General features: G+C 42.0%; 1 protein-coding gene across 16 annotated transcripts in view; it reads right to left on the reverse strand.

Moving 5' to 3' along the window:
* The window catches only part of sox1a (SRY-box transcription factor 1a), an 88,178-nt gene extending 63,740 nt beyond the window's left edge, over positions 1-24,438 (reverse strand). For 5 of the 16 annotated variants that reach the window (XM_044365581.1, XM_044365580.1, XM_044365582.1 and 2 more), the window contains exons 1-2: positions 23,768-24,438; positions 23,634-23,675 (exon numbers count right to left, since the gene is read on the reverse strand). The gene's annotated coding sequence lies outside the window, so the exon portion shown is untranslated. Of the gene's footprint in view, positions 1-16,929; positions 20,568-23,633; positions 23,693-23,767 lie in introns of those variants that run through there. The other 11 variants (XR_006405976.1, XR_006405975.1, XR_006405978.1 and 8 more) reach the window with 7 other exon arrangements.
* Positions 24,439-24,703: the final 265 nt, after the last annotated feature.

A 24,703-nucleotide genomic window follows, 5' to 3' on the forward strand; every position in this document is an offset into this window, starting at 1 on the left:
GCGGTGCAATGGACAAAATGATTGAGGCGAGCCATGAGAGCAAAAGGTTGAGGCAAAGGGAGAGGCAGCAGTTTTCGTTGGAGACCAGAAGTTGGTTGCTAAGAGGGATAAACTTTGAAAATCTCCTTGTGGATTAAAAGTGAGCATTCCGGTCGGCCCAACCTTCACTGAGACAAATGACGGAGGGAGAGAAAACAAGAACGGGAATCGGGGGGAAAACAGAGAAGCAACAAACAAGCTGTGGCGGGATAACAGGGGCGGGACTCCAGGGAGAATTATTAGTAGAGAGAATTACAGGCTCATCCATGGGTAACATGTAAGCCTCAGCTACACACTTGTTTATAACACTGATATTTGCTCAACTGCGATGTTATCAGGTCTCGATGTAATACTCAAAGCTTTTGTTCTGATTTGCACGGCAACGCTCACCATGTCTACAGATGCAATAACCAAGAAGCAGATAGCAGCAGCAGCACAATGTTGCCTGCAATGTTGTCCTGAGGAGCTGTGACATGACCCAGGCAGAACAGAGAGAAAACTCACTCTGGAATATTTGCGCTGATGTGATGAAGGCTGAGATGTTGATTAATGTGCACAGTCCCTGTTATTAAATAAACAGGGTGAATACACAAAATATATTGAATAAATTAGAGTGTGAACCGATCTCCTCTGCACCATCCAGCTCATTAGAATGCATGAGGAAACGATGTTCTGATTGCGACAAGAGTCACTCATTAAGCCATGTTGGTCCCCCGCCAGAGCACCACTCCCTGCACGCTACCCCCCTCTGCCCCAAAACACTTACCCCTCATGCCTGCCACACACTCCACACCAAATCCCTCCCTACTGCACACTCTCCCGCTAAAAGCGCCCTGACTTAACATCACCCCTTCCCAGTGGACGTCACCAACAAACCACTAACCCCCTTTTCACCTCCTCTCCCCCCTGTGCATATCCCTCATTTTCCTCCCTCCTCCTCCTCCTCCTCCTCCTCACCCCCTTCTCCTCTGCTGGGATCTGTGTCATCATTTTAATTAATTTCTAATCAGGCGAGAGTAAACTAATCAGGGGAGGCGTTAAACAATGACAGCTCTGCCTGCTCAGCCTCACACTAGGGGCCGCCAGGCTGCTCTGCATGCCGAGAGGAGCTGCACATTGATAAACAACTCAGTGTAGACGAGGCTATCTACACCAATCTCCTCTCCCATACATGTTAATATGGACCGCAATGCAACACATATGTGGCCCATTTGCCTTCGCATTTGCAGATTGGACACGTTGATTAAATTACCACTATGTTACATTTGTAGCCACTGTATGACTTCTGTATGCTTTATGTGCAAGGTAAAACCATACGGATTTGTGACTAAACAAACGTATCGGTTCATGGACATGTGATGGAAATGCATGTAAATGATCAGAATGGACAAATAAATAACCTAACCCTGTCTGAATGGTACAGTATGTATCTGCTTAGAATGGGTTGCACAAAGACTGCAGTTATCTGTAGGCAGCCAGATCCCACCAAGGCTGAGCCATTGTGAAAAACAGACATAGAGAGGGAGAGAGGGAGAGAAGGAGAGAGGGAGAGAGCACTTTTGGGCAATACATTAACTGAGACAATGTAACAAGAGAGCATTGATTAACCTCTTCCAGACTTACCCTGTGCCTAAAATACCAACATAAGTGAATCATAATTGGCAAATTCCAACTATATGATTGCATGACAATGAAAATGATGACAGATGATGACAAAAAATTAGTTAATGACCACTATCACGCCGGTTGGGGATGTGAAATTTTGAAGGTGCGTTTTGAATCTGGCGTAAGTGTGTGATTGGCATCAGCGTGAGCCTTCAGACACGGTGCAGCCTGAGCTATATGTCTGCAAACTGAGGCCGGCTTCACCGCAGGCAGTGACGAGCCTCCGACAGACGCAGCCGAGTTACAACTCTTGCCGGTTCGTCTCTGTGTTATGAAGAAAGAGGCTTTCATGTCGCTCTCATCAAAGCTTTGTAACTGGACCTGATTTCTCCTCTTGCAAGTGCCATGGCAACCGATGACCATCGACCTAAGGACCAAAGACTATTGGCATAGTTACATGACACACAACCAAAGAGATGCACACATGCACCCAGAGGTGTAGAGATAATCACTCACACAGTCTTTACTTTTTAACTTTGTGTGAAGTTGCACGCTAAAAAAAAATTCAAACACAAAAATCAAAGTTTAAATCAGAAATGGAATTTTGAGTGAGAAAAACTACACAGACATGCAGTGTGTTTAAAAAGATTTTTTTTTTTTTTTTTTTAAATATCATCCCCCAGCCTCCCCTCCATCACCACCTCCTTTCTTGCCCTCTTTGCCAAGTATTAGATTCCCATGCCAACCGCTTTCCCTGGGATAGAATAAGGATTGCGGAGGTGGGAAGCTGAAACCCTTCCATAACATGTCAAACAACGCTGGAATCCAAAACGCAAGATGGAGAGAAAAAGGGTTAGAGGCAGATTTTCTACGGGGAGAAAGAAACTGTCACATCATCAGATTGGTTATTCTAAGTGGAGGGATGTGGGTATGGGGGCGGGGAGGGAGGGGCGGGGTGGCAGAGGCTTGGGCTGGCAGAATCTGGCAGCGATACACGATGGCGGTATTTCCACTAAAATAATCAGCCCCCAGGCAACGGAAGGAGGGGAGGGAGGGTTGTAGGGTAGAGAGAGAGGTTAGGGATTGTAGGGGTAGGAGAAGGAGATGGGGTGGGTGAGGGAGAGGGAGGATATAAGGGAGGGAAATAGCAAGATGGAGAGAAAGAAAATCTGGGAAGCTAACCAAGGAAATCCTGCTTCTCAGATATGCAGCTGTGGAATTAAAATTGGTATAAAAACACGAGAACAAAAATATACTTCACACTTCACAAGCCTATTGAAGGGTGGGGGGGGGGGGTGGGAGGGCGGATAGGGAGGGGGGAGATGTGCCACTATGCTGGCACTGATACCTCAGGCACAAGGGGGTAAACAGCTATTCTCCTCACTTCACTTCGTCTAGTACAGTGGTTTGAGGGTGTGAGTGACTGTATGTATGTGTGTGTGTGTGTGTGTGTGTGTGTGTGTGTGTGTGTTGAGTTGGAGTTTGGTGCCTGCAGGGGTCTCATCAGGCTACAGGGTGAGCTCAAGAAGACGCTCAAAGACCACAAAACGCAAAATGCCCTATGAAACAATTTCTACACTTCTGCGTCCCCTCAAGCGCATCACAATGAACAGCGAGGCATTGATTCATGATCAAACGACCGTGATCGTCACTCAAATTCAATAATAACAACCTTCACAATCAAACGCGCTCTAAATATACTGTACCTCCACTTCAGGCCAGGATTAGGCCTTTCTGTGCGCACATTTGTGCTGATGTGCTGCATTACGGAACAAAGAACTATCAGAATCGAAAACAACCATGCAAACACACAGATAAACGACAAATCAATTAATTTTAAACACGGTGAAATAAACTGCACAAACAACACTTGCCGATTGCTGAAATATGGACGGTTATTAGAAAGAAATTCTGCACACGAGAGAAAGATTCCCTATTTTGTAAAATACACTGAAACACAGCACGGACACGCACGATACTTGGATGTGTACAGTATGCATGCAGGCACTCACATGCATTGACTGCAACTTTGTGGGACTTTTAAAGAAATTTTCAGCTGCATTTCACTCAGTAAAACCAAGCAACTTCTTTTAGGACAGAAGAAGAAGAAAAAAGAAACTAATTAATAACTGTGAGCTCTGAGAGTCATGTTATCAAACCCAGCCCACTGGAGTGTGACGCCACTAAAATAATACAATCATCAAGCATAATGAGCGAGTTAAGAAGTTTCTCTTAATGCATGCATCAGAGTAAAGGGTTGCAGCTGAGCATTGTGTTACTTCATCACTGTCGAGACTTGATCTTAATACAAATCTCTGTGTAATACAGGCCTATTCATTCAGCCAGCCTTTCCCCTCTGGTTCAATTATCATCTACTCTTTTGGAGAGATATTCAATTAAAAAGCCTCCTTTGGATTTATCAGAAAATAAATAATTATATGTATACACACATATATAAATAGTGGTTTCAAAATGCCTAATGAATGCAGGCTTGTGCATGTGAGTGTGAATGTTTAACTTAGCTAAAGAGTGAGAAGAAAGTTGGGAAGCAATATTGATTTTGTTTGAAAAGACAAATAAAATCACTAATTGTGAGAGAAAGGGGATATTTTGTCTCTATTCTGCATGTTTTTTAAAAAAAAAAATTGAGATAGCAAATGAGTAAAAAAAAAAAGAAAAAAAAGAGAGTAGAATATTTAAAATGGAAGGACAATTAAGCAACCGTGAAATCGTGAAAAGGAAAGCAAAAGACCGAACAGTAAATCTACCTCATTCAGTAAGCAGCGTTTTTGTTGGAAGTATTCTCTACTGAATTTGTCGGCTTTCATTTCATTTCTCTGACATTCTCTCTGTCTGACCATCCAAGTCCTCTCCTGAGACAGATGAGTGGAAGCAGAGTTCCAGAGAGAGCTATCAGGATTAGGATAATTAATATCATCTCATTTCACTGTGAACCTCTCTGCGGCCCACTGCACACACAAGGACAGGATGCAGCGAATATTGTGGCAAGAGTAACCAGTCGCCTGTCAATCTATGCCGCGGTCCCCCCCCCCCCCCCCCTCTCCATACGCCCCAACTCACACACACACACACAAACGCACCCTCCTCAGCAGCTAAATTGCAGTTTGAGAGACGACAGGGGAGAGGCAGCGGTGGCAGCGGTGGTGGGGAGCTACTGGGCCCGAGGGACGCCATACAATGGAGCGTGCGGCTGACCAGCGTTCAGGTGAAATTGAATTGGAAATCTTCCACGGCTGGTTAGCATAACAAAGGGCCTCGTGGCTTTAGACAAAGGCTGCTTCTCTAATGCACAAAATCAATCTCTCTACGGGCTCGGTGCATTGTTCCCTCCCGCCATACAGGTGTTCCTTCAATGGTCCTTAATCAAAAGTGTCAAAACAAAGTTAAGAGTTATCTCTGCTCCTCCGCAGCTGCTTCTGCAGAGCAGAAAGAGGGAAAGAGACCAAACACTCCGGATAGCAAACAGCTGAGTGAGTGTGTGCGTGAATGTGTGTATAGGATGCTGAATGCATTCACCACATCCTTTGCCATGGTCTGTTGGTGCTAAAGTTGAGCCACAGAGGAAGACTAATCTCATTTCTACCTGAGCCCTATCCAAAATTTGAGCAACTGGTATTCTGTGATGCAATCACTAAACAAACCTTGTTATGGAAAAGAGAGCAGAAGTTTGTTCTGCTTAGCTCATTTCAAAAGGAGAGGAGGATAAGGAGAGAGAGGATGGAAGCAGTGATGCAAGGAAGGAATCAGTTTTTACAGATTCAGCCTCTCCATCATTTCTCGTCTCTACCTTCAGTCTGTGCACTGAAGGCCTGATTGGTAATATTGGTAGAAGCCGCCTTTCTCCCTGAAGGTTGTTTAACAATAGCAAAACACAAGTACAGCTCTTATGAGTAGCTCCCCCAACTCCCTTACGCTCCAATACTATAACATTCGACCCACTCTCTCTCTCCATTTCTCTGAAGGCCCAAGACCTTGACTTGTTCAGGGTAGATTAAATGAAAAAAAAGAAAGAAAAAGATTCAAAACACTAAATAGAGACCTCAGCCCGTGGCCTCCTTCTGTTTCGCTCCATGTGTGGGCTAACTGATTCATCCACTAAGAGATGGTAAGTGTTGTCATTTCTCCCCTGCTTGATGCACTCTGTCCTGCTCCAGGGTTTGTAACATGATATTTATACAGCTGAACTTTAAGTGTTTTATATGACACTCTGGTAACTATAAAGCTAAATAAATAGAGGTAAACAAATCCAGTCTTAAAGGGACAGTTCACCCCAAAATCAAAAATACGTTTTTTTCCTCTGGAAACGAACGGAATTGCATCTTGAGTAACTGGGTCGTGATTTCCGGAAAGAGACATTGCTATTGAGTTTTTCAAATGTTTTTTTTTTTTTTGGCACTTTGAGCACCACAAGCCATCACAGTGCCATCCAGTTCCATAGTATTCAAGAGAAGGCAGACATCTCTACGGCCGATATCTCCAAAACTCAGCAACTCAGACCAAAACGATCTAGATGGATAATAGCACTATAGGAAAGATGATTTTGGGGTGAACTGTCCCTTTAAATGCCATACATCCTTCAACGTGTGTTTTCTCCATTTTGCTCACATAAGGTTCATCAAGCCATCTGGGATACCGTGTGAGAGTGTGCTGTATGCATTATGTTGTATGTATCATGTGTTCTATACGGAGAGGGGGTGGTTTGTTTTGATAAGGTATCTCTGTCGATGTTCCGTCTGTGGATTACCACATAAATAACAACGTAAATAATGTGTAGACTAATCCCATCTTCTAATAAGTAGCGTCATAGACTCAACGCCTCCACTTTGACAGCCGCCAGACAACAATCCATCAGTGCAGGTCCACCAATAGACATTCCACTCAACATCATACTGCACCACGTGGTTAAAAATGTCAGCTGAGTGGCAGGGAAATCTCTGTATTATACACTTTAAACTGACATTTTCATTATTGTGACAAGGGGACGGTAATGTGGATAAAAACATTTATCATGGTAGATGTCGTTTTATATGCCAATAGCAATATATATCATGATATAGTCTATTTTCTGGAAATTTAGCCAGATGGAAATGGCTGTTTTCAGATAATACCTGGCAAATTGAGGGAACACATCCTGTAATTTAAAAAGTGCCTAAAGGCCCCTTTACACTGGGCAATTTTGTTCTGACTGAGAAGAAAGTTGAGAATTGTGAGACATGACATGACGGTGAAATATTTGGTCACAGAATATAATAATAATTAACGCCATCACATCGGCAACAAAACAGATGGTGGCAGTAGCACGGCATTTCACTGGAAGAGGAAGAAGAAGAAACACAACAACAATACCGACGGTGGACAGCTTCATGCTTTATTGCCTACTTTGATAGCTTGTTTAGAGTTAAACATAGCAAACTACAACCTTTCTCTCAATGAAATTGTTGTAATTTGCTTGCAATAAACAAAATGTAAAGGAAATGGGAATAGTACACCATTTCTTCTTCACTGGTTTTCTGTGGCTGACAAGCTTCACAAGAAACGAGCTGACACTCCTGCTGTGGATGCATGTCGTTTTTGCACAAAAACAGTGTTCTGAGTCTGCCAGACATGGCTGGGGACAGTGTGGCACTAAGACCTTATTACAAACTTTCTGTAGCCTCTTAACTCTCTCTGCAATGACTCATTTTAAACATCAATATAGCTGATCACACAGGTGTTATTAAGCTGTATTTAAGGTGATTCTGTAGCATAAAAATTGTGATTTGACCAACATGTCAACATCAAAGGACTGAAGTGACATAAATTAGACCATGGACCCGCATTTGATAAGTTTTTCACCTTGGGACATCTAATTTTTACAATACCTGTGTTGTGCATATTATCCTTTTCTGATTTGTAATGACTATTAAATATATTGTATAATACTGTTTTCACTGTTTCACATTTGCTTCCAGTAAACTTTGAGAGCCAACTCCGGTCTTCACCCTTGTTTGGTAAAAGTGTTTATCTCGCTGTCTTACTGTGGACCTATACACAGTGAGGGGAGAGGAGAAACTGAAAAATATGCAAACGAGAACAATTACACAATGAGAGTGGCCGTATTAAAACATAGTATCGGTGATCACAGACACAGCAGGGGGTGACAGGACAGAGGTTTAATATGCTGAGACTGAGTGGTCACTGAAGTTTTGTTATTGGCTGACCAAAATAGGTCAAAGAGGAAGAGATTTAGAGGTTTTCCAATTGTTCACGTTTTAAAGTGTGGATGAAGGTCTTGATGAAAATGACATGCAAACGCTTGTGTGGACGTTTCGTTTTCACATGTGAGCAGCTTTTTTAAAAAATTAGACGGTTTACTGTGGAGGCAGCCTAATGCTCTTCTCACTTCCACTATCTCCAACCATCCACCAGCCCTCAACTCAATCTCTCACAGTCTCTGCTGCTCAGGCCCTTGGGAGGACTCATGCAGACCAGTTGATTAAAAATCACTTAGTGAAGAACACAAACAAAGCTGTCAGCCTTTGGCTTGCCCTTGGGATTGGAGTGAGGGGGGAAAAGGGGATTAGAATGAGCAAGTAGAGATGAAGGGGAAGATGAAGAGAAGAGACACCATGCAGGATGAGTTAGATTTGAGTTGACAAAGTTAAAACATGCCTCATGAACAGGATTCTGAAAATGCTTGGTTTTGCTAGTGTTGGTTAGGGAGCACATTGATATTTCAGTTGTAGCCCTGTTGAGGGTTCTTCACTGACAACTTTCACCTTGTTTGAGGTAACCCACTAAGGTAACGTTTTTGTTGCCAGTGGGAACATCCTTGAATGCTTCCTTGGTGGTGTGTGTTGGCGTTGAGAGTTGAGACCTGCACTTATAAGCTTGGTTGGGAAAATCAAACCCAAGTATCCCTAAATGCACCAACATTGAATGTTTTCAGAAGTGTCCCTGCTCGCAACAATGTTAAAAATAAAATAGACTGTTGTTCATGTTCTCTGTGTTGGATTACCAATCCCAAACAACTTCCAAATCTCTTTTTTTTTTACTGAAATAAAACCATATGGATTTGGGGCAGTTCATTAACCCTAGCCATAGATTTTTTTTTATTGCCTCAACTTTACCACTGACAAATTTTTTGCTATTGTCTAGCAACTATTTTGATAATCAAATTATAGTTTTAGTCATTATTCTAACAAAAACGCCCAAAATTTGCTGGTTGCAGCACCTCACATATAATGATTTAATTCTTTTCTTTGTCATACATGGTAGTAATCTGAATATTTTGGGGTTTTGGACTGTTGTTTGGACTATACAAAACATCAGAAGGCATCACCTTTGACTCTGGACAATTATAACTGTCTTTTTTTTCATTTTATAGACTAAACAATTGATCAATTAATTGAGAAAATAAACAGATTAATGGATAATAAAAATAATCTTAAATTGCAGTCCTACTAAGTACTACACACAAGGAAAACATCAAAAAGCTACTGACAGAGTTATGGCCACCGCACATCAATTACTGTACGAGTTGGTCAGAGTGTCCCTACTGCAGAACAACAGGAGGCAGGAATGTATCATTTGGTTAACAGCTAGAAGTGTCAACACATGATGACCGTTGCTGGTCTGATCATATTGTGACACCCATGACAGTCGTAATTAATGAGTGCACACACACACGCACACACAGACATGGTGTTGTGTGCATACACATTCACATGCAACACAAACACACACACACAAACAGCTGCCACTGACAAGGGTAGGGCAGCACGGCTCCAACGGTCTGGCCTTCACTACCAGATGGTAGTTCCCACTGGTTCTCCTGACACACACACACACACACACACACACACACACACACACACACACACACACACACACACACACACACACACACACACACACACACACACACACACACACACACACACACAACAGGCCAGGCTGTTCTCACAAATTTAAAGGCTGCATTTTTATAAGAAGTTGTGTATGCAATAGTCATATTATGCCCATAACATTCCAGGTTGAAGGTCTTACTACTTCCATGTCCTTCACCAGGAACATCATGTTAAACAAGCTTTTCAAAACACAAACAGATTGCAACCACAAAAATCTTGACCTCCACAGTCCACACTTTGTTGACATCACTGAAGGTAAAAAAAAAAAAAAAAACCCAGAAAGAATTAGCATTTGATTGATTTGTATTATATCCCAATGAGGAAGGGGCCACAGGGGAATATCCAACACAAACCTGTGTAAACATCCTCCACATATAGAAGCAAGGTGAGAAGTGTCCCTGTGGAGGAAAGTTGAAAGAGAAATTGAGAGTAAAACAGAGAAGTACAGACAGACAATGAAAGAGAGATAACGGGTATATGAAGAGAAGAAAAAGGAAACAATGAATATGGAAGTCTCCCAGGCTGCAGGAGCAAAGTCACCCCCTCGGTATCCCCACTAGGGCCTTTTAAGGGTCAGCTGAGAACTAAGAGGCACATTGGTGTCCAGTACATTGCCTGTTCAGACAACTGGAGAAAGGATGGGAGAGACACAACCTTGTGTTGTGACTTACTGAATTATACATACATGCACGCACGCACACACACACAGGTTACTCCCCTTCTCTCTCTCATGTCGACCCTTCTCCGCACTGTTTTGAGTCTCCATCTTATTTTGCTGACCTGTATGTGGAAGGGTTGACAGAGGTGAGCACACAATCTCCTGACGCCCAAACGCAGAGAATTGGATCACCCCTGGACTGACCTCCTCGGAGCAGCGCCTCGCCTATCTGCACCCTGTGCTGTCGGAGGGGGACCGTTCAGGGCAGACGGTGACCCCTGCTTGGCCCCTGGGTTCGTGGCTCCTCTGCTTCGGCTGCCGGGCAACATGACAACCTATACAAGGCCCTGTCAAACACATGATTGACACTTCCCCGCCCATCTCCGCCAACATTCACACCCGCCCCGGCAAATTACCCCAAAACCCAGACAGACGACCATATCTCGGCACCCTATTTGCTCTCTTGTTGTCCTCCATATGTTACACACACGCACGCACACGCACGCACACGCACGCACACACACACACACACACACATTATTCTGTTATGGGTTAATTATGTCAAATAATGTAAAGCTATCTAATTGCTGCAGGTAATAAGAGATGAGTTTGATTTTATTTTCTGACTGCATTAATGTCACACAAGCTGAACCAGTTTAAATGGAAGAACAGGTTTTATGTTGACTAAATCAGAACAAATGCACCGCATATTATTTAGTCACTTTTAATTTTTGCATCCTATTTGTGATTTATTTTGTTACTGTTGCAGGGCAGTCTGATCACGCACTGCTCCTTCATAAACCACAATGTCTCCCATGCCTTTGCCTTACCTGCGGCGGAGATTGGCACACACACACACACACACACACACAAACAAATTGCAGGCGCACATACAGAAAACCCATGCACATGAACACAAAAAGAGGGTCCCCGCTGTGAGAAAAAAGAGCTACAGTACTCCCTACATCAACAGTGGCCTAGATAAACACAATACACACAAAAGAGTCACCCCATGAAAATAACCCTCCATCTAAGCATCACTGCACTTATCTACTCATAAACATAGGGATAAATCAATTCAGTGAGAAACACATATTTTTTTTCTCTCATATGAAATTACAGCTGTGGGACCAAAGCTAGCATGATAGCATAGGTCAAATTCACTAACCTCTTCTCTCCATGGCAACAGTCTACCACTTACAAAAAAAAAAAAAAAAAAAAAAAAAAAGCTCACTGTGGTTTGTTGAAGTCATTGTCAGATGTTTTTCCGTGACCTGCGAATGTGTGTGTCACAAGTGTGTTTATGTGTTTTTTGATATGTTTCACAAGGGCACAAGAATGCGTACATGTACATGTGTAAACATACACGTGAAGGTATATCAGTCTGTGTTTGAGAGAGTGTGTGTGTGTGTGTGTGTATGTGTGAGAGAGAGATGACAACCCTGTTATCACAGCATCTGTATTAGCATTGCAGCGTCTCACCGCTTTGTTTTACTCTGACCTGTATAATCAGTGTCACATTAGCAACACAACAAATCAAACGCTGCGAGTTTCCCCCCCTGCCACCTCACACACACACGCACGCACACACACACACCTACACGCACGCCGCATGTCCTCCATCATGTTCCCAGCTGGCCACCACACTGTGTCAAACAGATGCTAATTAATATGATAACTAATACCTATTACACAACATACAGAGCTCCAAAACCATTAATTTAATTTCTTCGAGTTCAAAAGCAGAGCGTTGAGATCAATCAAGAACTCGTTGTCCTGTTTGTATCACGGCCAGCACAGTAAATATCTGAGTAGGTGATTAGATTTATACTTAAAGATTAACAGTATTATAAACACACTAAGTTAAAATAATCAGGAAATTTATTATATCATGTTCTTTAAAAATCAAACTGTGGTCACTATTAAATTTTCTGTAGTAGTCAATGTTTCCTCTCGAAGTATAATACATGTGCTATTTAACAAATAAAAGCAATGTAATGTACTAGAGCTGAAATGATAAGTTGATGACCTAATTAGTTGATCAAAGGAAAAATAATCAACAACTCTTTTGATAATGGATTAATTTTTAGGAGTGCAACAGGCATTTTTTGGACCTTTTACAGATGAAATGATTAATCAAGAAAATAATTGGCAGTTCCAACCCTAAAATATATTGGTAATGAATATTTTCTGAAAGCAAAGGACATCTTGCTAATTATATAATATAATTATATGCATAAAATAAAATACACTTATTACTCATCATCATATTGTTGTTCAGACAATAAAAATGTTACCTCAGTGCAGCTTGTAGACTTTTCCCATTTTCATGTGAAGCCAAGGTCTTAAAACTGTCTTTGATTTGGGATGTGGCACCAACACTTACTAACACTAGCTAAGGTGATCATTGGATGTGAGGGGGGTTCTTGCTCTGTGTGAGGTCACCAAACTAAATTCCTTTCAACTATGTTGAAATGGCAATAAAGTATTGAAACCTTGAAACCTAGCTTTTGTTTTTTGTAACAACTCCACTTCATATTCTCTCTCATTGTTTTGACCTAAAATTGACAAAACTCAAAAGGGAGGTTTGATCTAAACAAGGTTATTCAACTAACTGACCACAGTTTTGGATGGCTGCAATTGAAAGTGACAGTATGAGGTATTTTTTCTGTATTTCTTTCCCTTGTTGTTGATGATATTTAAAAGATTTCAGAAATTAAAAAGCTTTGATGAAGAGTACAGTACAAGCTCAATGAGGAAAAAACAACTGTGGAGTGGACAATTAATTTTAGTATTTCCTTTATACATTTAGTACATTCCTTATACATTATCAGCAGTGCAGACTAAAAATATAAAGAATCCAACTCTTGTTCTCCTTTCCTGATGTACAAGAAGGAAAGTCAGCATCCGCTCAGCTTCTTCTACTGTAAACCTCCCCAGAGTTGAAGAAAAAAAAAACCAGAAGAAAGGAGAAGAGAGGAAGGAAGAAATTGAGAAGAGAGGAGAAAAACAGAGGAAGGAAGGGATAGAAGACAGACGGAGACAGATGGGCAAAAAAGACAAGTGCGGAAAGACAGACGGGAAGAGGGAGCTGAAAGGAGAAGGAAAGGAGATGGAGGGATAGATTGAGCGAGGAGAAGGAGGCGTACTGTAGGAGATCCAGCTGACATTAGCGGGTGAGTTTATGAGATGTGATGATTAGCCAAATCCTGCTAATCAATGACACATTCAAATGGGTTCCTACTCTGTTGCTAAACACTAATTGGTCTATTCTGCGGCAAATAGGGAGATGCTGTTTCCCACTTCACTGTAAGCAATGCGAGCTGACACAGGGGCACATGTGGGCACACACAAACACACACAAGTGACTTAAGTCATACACACACACACACACACACACACGTGTCAAACATACTTGCATGCACATACAGTACTGTACATCTGTAGCCCCGGATTATGTGGCAGATTCTGCTACATAAAAAGGTCAAATTGAGACTGATTCAATTTGAGAGTGGATGAGGAGCAGAAGATCCTGCGCGACTCGCTGTAACAATAAGGCGAGAAGGGGATCCTAGAGCAGGCCGGTTGAACTGGCAGCAGGGGAGGAGGGACTGGAGGAGCCCTAAATTCAATTTCACTTTGTTGAGTATTTAGATAATGTCTTCTAATGTAATGCCGGGCTGTGACAGGGTCCACTGTATAGCCGCAACAGTCATTAATCACAATGTAGCAGCAGCGCCACCAATGTCCAAGCGCAGGCACTGCTTCACTGAGCTGCAGGCTGGAATCTTTACACCTGAGGACTGGATACACAGACTAAACCTGCAGCTGTGAGTGGAAGAGTCTAAATATTTAATATGTTGTTTTGGGTTTTTTTTTTTTTTTAGTAAAATAGCCAAAAAGAGAATTAATCTGATTGAAATTGAAGAGCATAACAACATAATTAAAATAAGTTAGCTACTAAAAATGAACAGTGCCTGCAAATAAATATTTATTATGACCTGAATCTTCTAGTTCCTGAAAAAAACATACATATGTAATGTTATGTATGTGCTGAGACAAATGGTCAATTAATCACATAGTCAGAAAACCCATCTACAACAATTTTGACAATCAATTAATTGTTTAGGTCATTCATGCAAAAAATTTCCAGTGTAAGGATTGTTAAAGTGAATATCTTTGGGTTTTTAGACCATTTGATCAGACAAAACAATCAATTTATAGATGTCATCATGTTCTTTTGTAAAATGTGATGTGTATTTTCACTATTTTCTGATATTTTATAGAACAAACAATCAGTTCATCAATCAAAAACCTAAAAAGACTAATTGATAATGAAAATAAGAGTTAGCTGCAGCCCTATTCTGTATTTTCATAAATCACAGATACATATATTCACTTGTTGTAGAACTACACCTCAGAATTGTTATATTATTTTCATGTAAACATCTCACAATCTCTTTCACGTACACACACACACAAACACACACACACACACACACACACACACACACACAGGGCATCTCCACACCCACACCACGATGAGTACGGTCAATGCGGGGTGTATTCCTCTCACAGTGAGTGCCGGTGGTTAACAGTGCTTTGCGTTGAAGAGGAGGACAAGAGGAGGGTTCACTCAAACACATGACTGTTACTACCTAAATATTAGTGCAGGGACTCTCTCTCTCTCTCTCACTCTCTCTCTCTCTCTCTCTCTCTCTCTCTCTCTCTCAGTGAGGGTGCCTCAGTATGTGATAGTGTGTCTGTGTATGTGCGTGCTTGTGTGTGTGCGGATGCGGATGTAATTATGTGCAGAGGAGAGGCTGTTTGGGGTAAATAGAGTTGCAATTATTCTTTTAACCTGTTAGATTGTCAGCCCCACTAACACACAGGGCCAGGAGGAGACAGAAAACAGACAGACCCGATAAGTACTACGGTACATTTATAAAGAGTGTCGCACATTTAACTCAAAACTAAACGCCTGAATTTTTCTATGACGTGTTACGAGGAATGTGATTTTGTTTTTCAGTCAGCATGAATGAGTTTCAACGATTAGATTTCTGCAAAACATTTGAAATTCAACGTTTTTTGGTCTTTTGTGTTCTATATTTAAAATAACAATTACGGTAGTGCCTGTGACCCTGAACACATCATCTGAAGAGCAATGAACGTATATTTTGTTGTGGGGTTTTTTCTTTTTTCCTCTTCATATTTAAAAACACCTCCGATGTACACGGAGTGTTTTAAAGAATGTGCTAACACTACTGTTATAAGGGATTTGATTGCTGTGTGTCAAGGCGTGATATCACTGAATTGATTTAATTTGCGATACACTTTGCTGTTGACAGCTGTTTGACTGAGCTGAAGCGTAATGCTCCATCAACAGTAAATGGAGTAACCCATTCAGCACCAATGCTGCTGCATTAGAGACAGGAAGTACATATTATCTTCCTTCAATACTTCCTCTATAGCGTCATGGCAAAAAACTGATGACTACCTTTTGAATTACTACATTTTCCTGTAAAGATTGAGGAGAGTGTAATTCAGAGATAACTCATTTATTTATATGTTCTCTGCATTTAGCACAAATTATATCATATTCAGTAAATAAATATCAAAAAATAAATCAGATACTTATGTTTTAAAAATGCACAGATCACAACAGAATCTAAATAAAAGCACATAATATCCATTATAAACTGTTACAATTTTTGGGTGATGCCTCGTAATACCGAAAACAATTCGAAGAACTCTTGCAGCATTTTTCCCCTCTCTCACTCTCTCCTGCTATATTTTGTACATACACACTCACACATACACCATGGGCTAATAATGTTATCGGCTCAGATCACCAACTCAGCAGATCTCAACCGCATGTCACCTACGATAACTCAAGGCATGCATGCACGCACACACATACACACACACACACACACACACACACACACACACAGATGCAGAGTTCTGTGCCCCTTGTCAATAGGACGTTAAGGGTTTTGGCACTAATGACCAGTGTAGAGATAAGAGAGGAGAGGTTAATGTGTTGCTGTGGGTGATCAAGATAAGACCGATCTCTTCAAGCCTGCGGACAATGAGACAGTGAGAAAGGGAGAGAGAGCGTACAAAAAAAAAAAAAAAAAAAAGAGGTATAAGCAAAAGCGCCTTCTGGCCTTCAGACAACACATAAGTGTCGCTGTTGTGTGTAAACTACTGTTTATCATATTTGATTTATGAATAAGTGTAGATTCAGTAACACATAAATATGCACAGCAGACAAATAAACACTAAAAACTCAACAGCAACAACCAACCAGTCCAGCTTTTCTCTGAATGTGTTATCAGTGCAGCTCTAAAGACAAAGCAAATATATGACCCTGTCTTGCAAACAAAAGGCCTTCATTTGGAAGCTTTCTTTGTGCAGGTTAGTATGTGTGTGTGTGTGTGTGTGTGTGTGTGTGCAACATCTACAGTATGTGTGTATGCATCTCTAGTGATTTGTTTGTTCAATGTATGCTTTGCATCGGGGGGGTAGATACTATTTATTGTGATTGTTATTTGAGTTCAGCCTCAGATACTTAACATACACTCAGTGCATGCATATATGTATGTGCAGACACACACACACACACACACACACACACACACACACACACACACACACACACACACACACCTTCCTCCCTGTGAGTGAAAGTAACATAAAATGGCTGCTCCCACCCCCCCCTCTCTCCCTCCCCCCAATCTGTGTGGCCGGCTGGGTCGGCTGACATTTGGACACTTGTCAATCATCTCTTTCAATAGCAAAGCGGCAGGAAAAAATGGAGTCGGGGGGTCAGCAACTCAGTGTATTGCCATGGCAACAACTGCACTGAAGTTCATAGCCTGCTGGGACTGTAGTGCTAAGTGTGTGTGTGTGTGAGAAAGTCCATTTTTGTTTCTGGTTTCGAGTGTGTGTGCGTGCCTCCTTGTGTGTCCAATTGTTCCCCATCAGCCAGAGGCAAATACTCCTCCCATTTTAGCTCTTCCACCTCTCACCTTGCAACCTCACATGCAGCTTTAGCCTTTTCTCCTTCCTTCCCTCGCTCCCCTTTTTTTTTTTTTTTACCTCCCTCTTCTAACCAGCGGGTCAAGGAACAAGGCCCTGCAGGAATTACAGCATCTGAAAAAAAAAAGAGTACTTAACCTTTCGCCACATTGGCCTCTCCCTCTCTTTGCCCCTCTGCCTCTCACTGTTTTCCTCTTCCTTGCCAGTGCGTGTTTCACTGTGATCCTCCACTTGTGCCCGCTCTACGTCTAATTGTTTTCTCATCTTCAATAGTTGTGCTTTCATCTGTTCGCCAGCACTGCATTTGGACTGTTGTTGTTGAGTGGGTGAAAAGCGTGCATGTGTTATCCCATATTGTGATTCACATGTACAAGTAGTCCTGTCTATGTTCAGCCAAGCACCAAAAATAAAAAAAAAAAAAACCCCACAGTGACTGAGTACGCAAATACAGCCACAACAAACTATGTGGAATCTGCGCCACTGGTGGTCTGTTTATGGGATGAATACGGAGGATAATTTGTGTTCCCAGTCAGGGAAAATAGCTCAGACTGAGCCTCGGAGGACAATCCACTGACCTGTTTACCGAACACTTATCGCAGAGAGGTTCACCAGCACTATTCATCTTCCTGGGTCTCCAGCAGCCACACACAAGCAGGCAACTAGTCCCTCCTATCAACCCAGACTTTAATGACAGCATAATGTGTGCTGACAGCAGCTACACAGAAATGAGTTTAATACAATGCTCCAAATGGCTCGAAAAATGTCTAGCTTCGGGAATAAATGTCTTGTGAAAACGTTGAGATACAAAATTTTACACATTTACGTAGATGTTTTGTTGCAGATTTGGGGATTTGATAATAGATAATTAGAGGGCTTAACAAGCACAACTGTATTTCTTTTTGGTGCGACAAACCACTGGTTGACTGCAAGAGTAAAATAAAGTACACAGGTTGCAAGATTGTACGTTCATTTTGTGTCTTTCCTCTTACTGCAACTAGTGACTTTTATGAGTAAAATCTGCCGCTAATAGCTGTTTGATGTGGATTAACATGCTCCATTACCCCAATGTACCAACACTGCCAGAATCATTACAGAGCACACACACACAGAGAAATATACGCTCCATGACACAGACACCAACACTGCTCCATCCAAATCTCCCCCCGACAACCCATGCACACACACACACACACACACACACTTCCTCGTCCAACACTCTCTCTTCCCAGTCCCATCAATGGACAAGGCCTGACTTGGAATGGCGTAATTCTGGGGGATAATTCATGGATAATTTTGGGATAATCTCCAGCAAACCATTCGGAGCGCTGCCACCCAGTTTGCCCGCAGCCTGATTAGCAGGCTCCGAATGCCAGCCACTTGTAGTGACCAGCACCGCCAGCAACCACTTCGCTGCATGCAAATAAACCAAACAAACAAGGACCTCCAGCAGGGAAACATCCAGCTCCGCTCACACAGATATTCAATAAATACTGCAGGTTAATGAACAGATGCACGCGCATGTAGGACGGAGACAGACAAAACCCAAAACAAACCAATGTAAAGACATCTAGTTATATGCAAAACATCCATGTGGAGAGCATTAACACCCGGGACCTTCCATGCCCCCCCCCCCAACACACACACACACACACACACACACGGATTTTCATTATGTGCGATTGCCATCTCGTGGTAAGAGTATCTCTATGATTAAGAACAGACCTTTACTGTGACATGCAGTTAAATTCAATTCTACAGTCAAACCTTCTTGGCCAAGGCCAAAACAAAACATAACAAACAGCTCTTTAGACCAATTTGCCTGCTGTGGACTTATGGCTCGTGAAAGTGGTGTAATCCTTTAAAATATTTAAAACATGTCTAAGGCATTGCATCCATGTATTGCTATAATTTACTGTTGGATGATACCTTAATGGTATGTTTATATCTCCACATTGTTAAGACCTATATTCATATGCACTTCAGCGCATACATATGTTCTGCTATAAGCTGAATTTGGTCTGAATGTTGGAAATAAAAAAAAAAAAGAAGTGCTATAATTTTGTTTCATATGTTGATGAATGCTGACATCTAGTGGCTCAACCTAAACACTGACTGTGTCAGGTACCCAAGTGTCACACACACACGTTTGGATCCAAGTAAATACCACCACCTCTTGGCCGATACACCCACGAAACAACAACAAGGAGGCTAAATAAATCTGTGGACAATCTTGTTGCTTAATAATTTGTTTTTTTAATTACATCTCTACATAACTTAAATCTATCCTGAGAATATGTTAATCTTCTTCTGTAAGTCATGTAATTGAAAAGAACGGGTGTGTTTTAAATTCTTAAGAGGATATAAAGTGATACGTTTGCTCCTCTGTAACACCATGAGTAATTATCCAACATCTTATTTTCCACTCAACTTAATTTTACATATTGTGTAACTGATTTACAGGGAGGCATGTCGCTTCAGACGCACTCAAAGCTGTGTGCAGTCTTGTGATATTAGTGCAGGTATTTAAAATGTAAAGTCACAACTTATTAAAACTGTGATTATCATTTAAAATATATCATTTTTTTCAGTTCGGAGCCTTGTGTCATTTGATATTCTGCGTATCTCCGTGACACCTGTGCTGGTGAAAAGTTACACGCAGTGTTCACAGAGTAACTTTGTCGTTTATTTAAGAGCACGACTAACACGGATAAACTATGTTGATTCTTCTCACACCTGACATCACTCTTGCATATTGTTTTGTTTGTACACGCACATGCAAATCAAACCTTTTGTCTCTCTGCGGGGGCGAACATACACCCCTCCAAAACTCAGACACACACCAACGTCAGTTCACCCAAAATTTGACATTTCTATATTACTCACCATTAGTTATGATCTCTATCTTTAAAAAGGCAGTAAAACTGAAAACTAGAAGTGTTTACAGTTTGAATCAGTTCCTCAACATCTTCTCCTCACCAAAAAAAGTGTCCAGGATAGTTAGTTGAAAAATTAGAAAGAAAACAAGAAAAGTCACAGCACAGTGTTTTCCAGAAGCATCCAGAGGAATGGGTGTTTCCTATCGTACAGTTTGTAAGAATCCCTCCACAGTGACATGGTGAAAAGCCTGTAATAAGAACTGCTTGGAGCACATCCAGGAAGCAACGTCTTCTCAGTCAGCCTGTCACTCCAAAGAGCACTTAAGTCCAGCACGCTTTTTGGTCCTACTGTTTGAGAGCGTCGACAGAGAAAGTCACTTCTTTGAGAGAGCGTGTAGACTCAGCTGAGGATCATCACACAGAAGCAGCGTTGCCCTGCACAATTCCAGATAACAGTGAGAGATAATCTAGAAAGACTGATGCATCAAAGTGGCATAAAGGCTCACCTGTTTTTCTTAGCAGCCCCCCCCCCCGCCCCCCCAACGTCTCTCCAGGCTGTGAAAGCCCTCCTGTCTGCTTCATATCAGCGCAGACACACCGGTCTCATCTCTCCTCGTCTCCCCCTTCGCCTGTTAGACATTGACTGCTTTTGCTCTGCTCTATCTCTGCACTTGACCAATCCACTCTATCAGCTCCACCACTCTTCAACACCACGGAGATTTGCACTATGCAACCTATTCAATTTTTCATGATACTCTCACTCACTTGCCTTCTCTCCCACCGATGCCAAACCAGTCACCTGTTGGCTTAGAGGTACTCAAAACCATTTCTCAATCTCCCGCCCTCCTCGCCTCACTCTTATCTGATCTATCTCTCCTACTCCCATCATTTTCACCTCCCTCACTCCCACTCATGTTTCTCTCCTTCCCACTTTTAGTCCTTTCACTTCCTCTAATAAGTCCTCTGCTTCTACCCAACCATTACCAATTTTCTCTGACCCACTATTTGCTATTAGCCACTAGTCTCCCTCCTCCCCTTCCTCTTATCCTTCCACTCTCCATCCCTGTCTCTGCCTATCCTCCTTATATATCCTCAGCCTTCGCTTTGCCTTCTCCCCATCTCTAGCGGCATGAATATATTATTATCTACACAATGGGGCCCTGCTTATTGTTTATGAATTACCAGCCTTGCGGCCAAACAAAGCCTATTTTCATAAGAAACCTCCATTTCATTTCAGCTCCAATTAGATTGGGGGCTAAAGAATAGGAGTCCTCAGGCCTCAGCCCCTAAGGATGGCAGGTCCATTCAGCTTCATTCAATGGGGCCTTATTGCTTTCCCATACAAAAGAGCACGTGGACGGGCTTTCAGACTGAAACACCAACCAAAAATGACTGAGAGACAGTACTGTACAATAACAAATCTTTAAAGAAAGGACACTGAGTGCTTATCCGCCCATCCATCAATTCATCCCTCACTCTTCGCTTTCTTCCTCTCCTCTGTTCGTATATTGTAAGACCTGGACATTAATGACAGACAGTTGAAAGAGAAAGGGAGTGAAAGAAAGAGAAGAAGAAAGAGGCAGAGCAGCTCAGTTTTTCACAATACATGTCAAGTCTAAATGATCACTGGCTGCTGAATAGACAGAGGGAAGGGAAAAGAAGTGAGTCTTGTGTATGTGTGTGTGTGTGTGTGTACAGCTGATTGATTCTCTGCTTTGAAAAGGGGGGAAAAAAAAGAGTGAACGAAAGAGAGAGGAAGACCATGATGCTTTTTTCTGAGCGCCACAATAGTCGGGGGTTCTGAGCCGGATTGTGGAGCGGCCACAGTGACAAGCTGTCACTCCGTCCTGGTGGGAAGAAAGAGGCAGAGAGAGCGAAGAGGGGCTGGGGCAGGTCAGAACCCTGATAATACACCACTCCCTCTTCAATTCACAAGTTTCTCACCCACCAGACACTTGACAGGATGAGGAAGACTCTTAAGTTTGTCCTGGTAAAGTGGGGAAAGGAAATAGAGAAAATCTAGAGCCCAAGCATTACTGCGATGTGTACTAAGCAGGTAACATCAGCTAAGAGATCCAGGTAAACTACCCAGTAGCAGGGCAGTGGCTATTTTAATGGTGTGGTTCATTATTGTGGGCTGAGTGGCAGTCAACCAGGCAAAACACTGCGAGAGAGTCAGGCCAAAAAGGTCAGAGCACAACAGCGCTGGCCTGGCTTTATCTGCCGAGATCTGCTTCACAGGATGAATGTGAACTGTGCCTTTGTTTCCTACGAAGGAATATTCAGCGTGAAACAAAAGGCAACTGTTTTCATTACCAATGAGTGGACAAGGTGAGAGTCACAGTGAAAAGGTTGACATCTGCGCTTATTCATCCAACAGCGGCAGAATGGGATCATCTCCCCCCAACAAAGCTTGTCACGATTATCAGGGAACACAATGGATTTCAATAGGCGTGTGGTTTCAAAAAGAGGTGGCAAACGCACACAAAAACACACACACATACAAACATATACACACCCATGAGCATAAATGGTTTTTTGTTGTTAGGTCAAAGGCAAGATGCAATCAATATACTTGCCACGCAAACTTGTTTTTAGCTTCCTGTGGCTTTTTTTTTTGCCAATAATAATACCATTCTCAATTTAATTTCAGCCCACTCATGTAGAACTGATCAATAATGTGAACATTGAGCTTTTATTCTCATTCATTGTGACTTTGTCAGTCCCTGCAAGCACACACCAACTTCAGCACAGCAGACTGGGGAGTGATGATAATAAACTAGATGTGAAACTTGAACTCCACGGGTGGATAATGGGGTCAAGGTGGGATTCATGAAATGCAATATGAGCAATAGAAGCAGCAGTAGTAGTGTTTGTTATTGTTAGAGAAGAGTGTGAACGGACAGTACAGCAGCAGCATGGTGTCTGAGCAAAATACACTTGCTGGCCACTTAATTAGGTACACCTGTACAATCCAATGTAATCATGAACTTTTAAGAAGCTTATAAATGTTCATTTTTTGTTGGCACTGTCAGAAAGGTGATACTTCTTCTAGGCATGTTGGACTGCATTTCATACACAGGTGTTTCCAGTATTTTGTCTACCCCTATTTACATACATGAGGGGTGCAAAATATTAGAAACATCTTTCAATAGAGCTAAAAAGAGAGTGAATATTGGGCCAGAGACACAACTCCAAATTAATATTAATGTTGCTGGATTCTGCTGGATGTGTAAACAGGTGACGTGTTCACTAATACTTTTACCATAACAACTATAAGGTGATACATAAAAATGTAGTGTCAACAGCTTGTTCCACTGTCCCCAAGTGGCCAAAAATAAAGCAATGCTGGTTTCACTGAAGCATATTAAACTTGTAAACTGTAAAGCTGGAGCTCAGCAGCAGCCTCATAAGATAACTTGAAATATAACTACATGCCAGCACAAACTTAGCTTGGTGAAGTGAAGTGAAGTGAAGTGAAGTGAAGTGAAGTGAAGTTACCTGGCATTTCATTGGAGCCCTTGGGATGGATTAGGTCTGAAGCTGCCAACAGAGGAAAACTTTCACTTTAAGCTAGGCGAAGAACAAGGAGAAATTGCACTAATATGACAAATGGCTGATGTAGGAATACCAACCTAGCTGCAGCAGGAAATTTCCTCACTGCACAACACGACAGTTGGCTTGTTTTCCAAATGCTACGTTCAGTACAGGAGCAGCAGAAGCAGTACTGTTTGAGAGGAGTTAGCACGTAAAGTGTGGCACGTGAATGTGTGAACACATGGTAGCTTAAACATACAGTGCAGGGCTTTTACATATACATTAACGTCCGTTACATTCCAGCCCTTGCCAAACGAGTTTACACAATGCTGATTAAGCCTATCACCGCAAGGTAAATGTCTCCGTATTAAACAGTATAGATAGTTTTTAAAATCTGGCGTCTGCGGCGACATTCCCGCGCTGGCGCACCGGTAGTGATGCGTTTTACATCAACCAGCAATGATTGGTTTGCCAGAGCTGAAGGCGCCCACAAAGCATGCGCACTAGACTTCCGGTTTAGCCATCTGCTAACTCGAAGGATAAAATAACTTAATCGTGCGGCTCTCCTAGACTTACCAAATGTTATCGGACCGAATTGATCAAATTCGGACGGTGAAACGAGTCATTTCGCGGGGGTTGTGACGCTCAAAACAATCTATCGTTGTACAGCCGCAACAGTGGCTATGGGGACCGACTCACGTACTTATTGAACTGCTGTTACATCCAAGTAACTACTATTTACGCTCACTGCCACAGGGGGGAGACAGAAGTTCCGTACGGCAGGTTTGATTGCAGCACCACAATTTCAGTTGTTTGATAGGTCGTTGACCTCTGTAGGGTTATAAAAACATTTCTTTAAAAAAAAAAATAAAGCAACAATATGTGCCTTACTTTTTAGTATCAGCGCATGTGGCTTTACAAATACCTTAGAATAATGCAATTCCCTAAAAAACTTACCAACTCAGTTTGGCTGCTCTCCTCTCTACTGGAAACTCTCAGCTACATCAGTGATATCATAAATAGGGGGATTCTTT

This window comes from Thunnus albacares, chromosome 11 (assembly GCF_914725855.1).
Source record: "Thunnus albacares chromosome 11, fThuAlb1.1, whole genome shotgun sequence".
NCBI lineage: Eukaryota > Metazoa > Chordata > Actinopteri > Scombriformes > Scombridae > Thunnus > Thunnus albacares.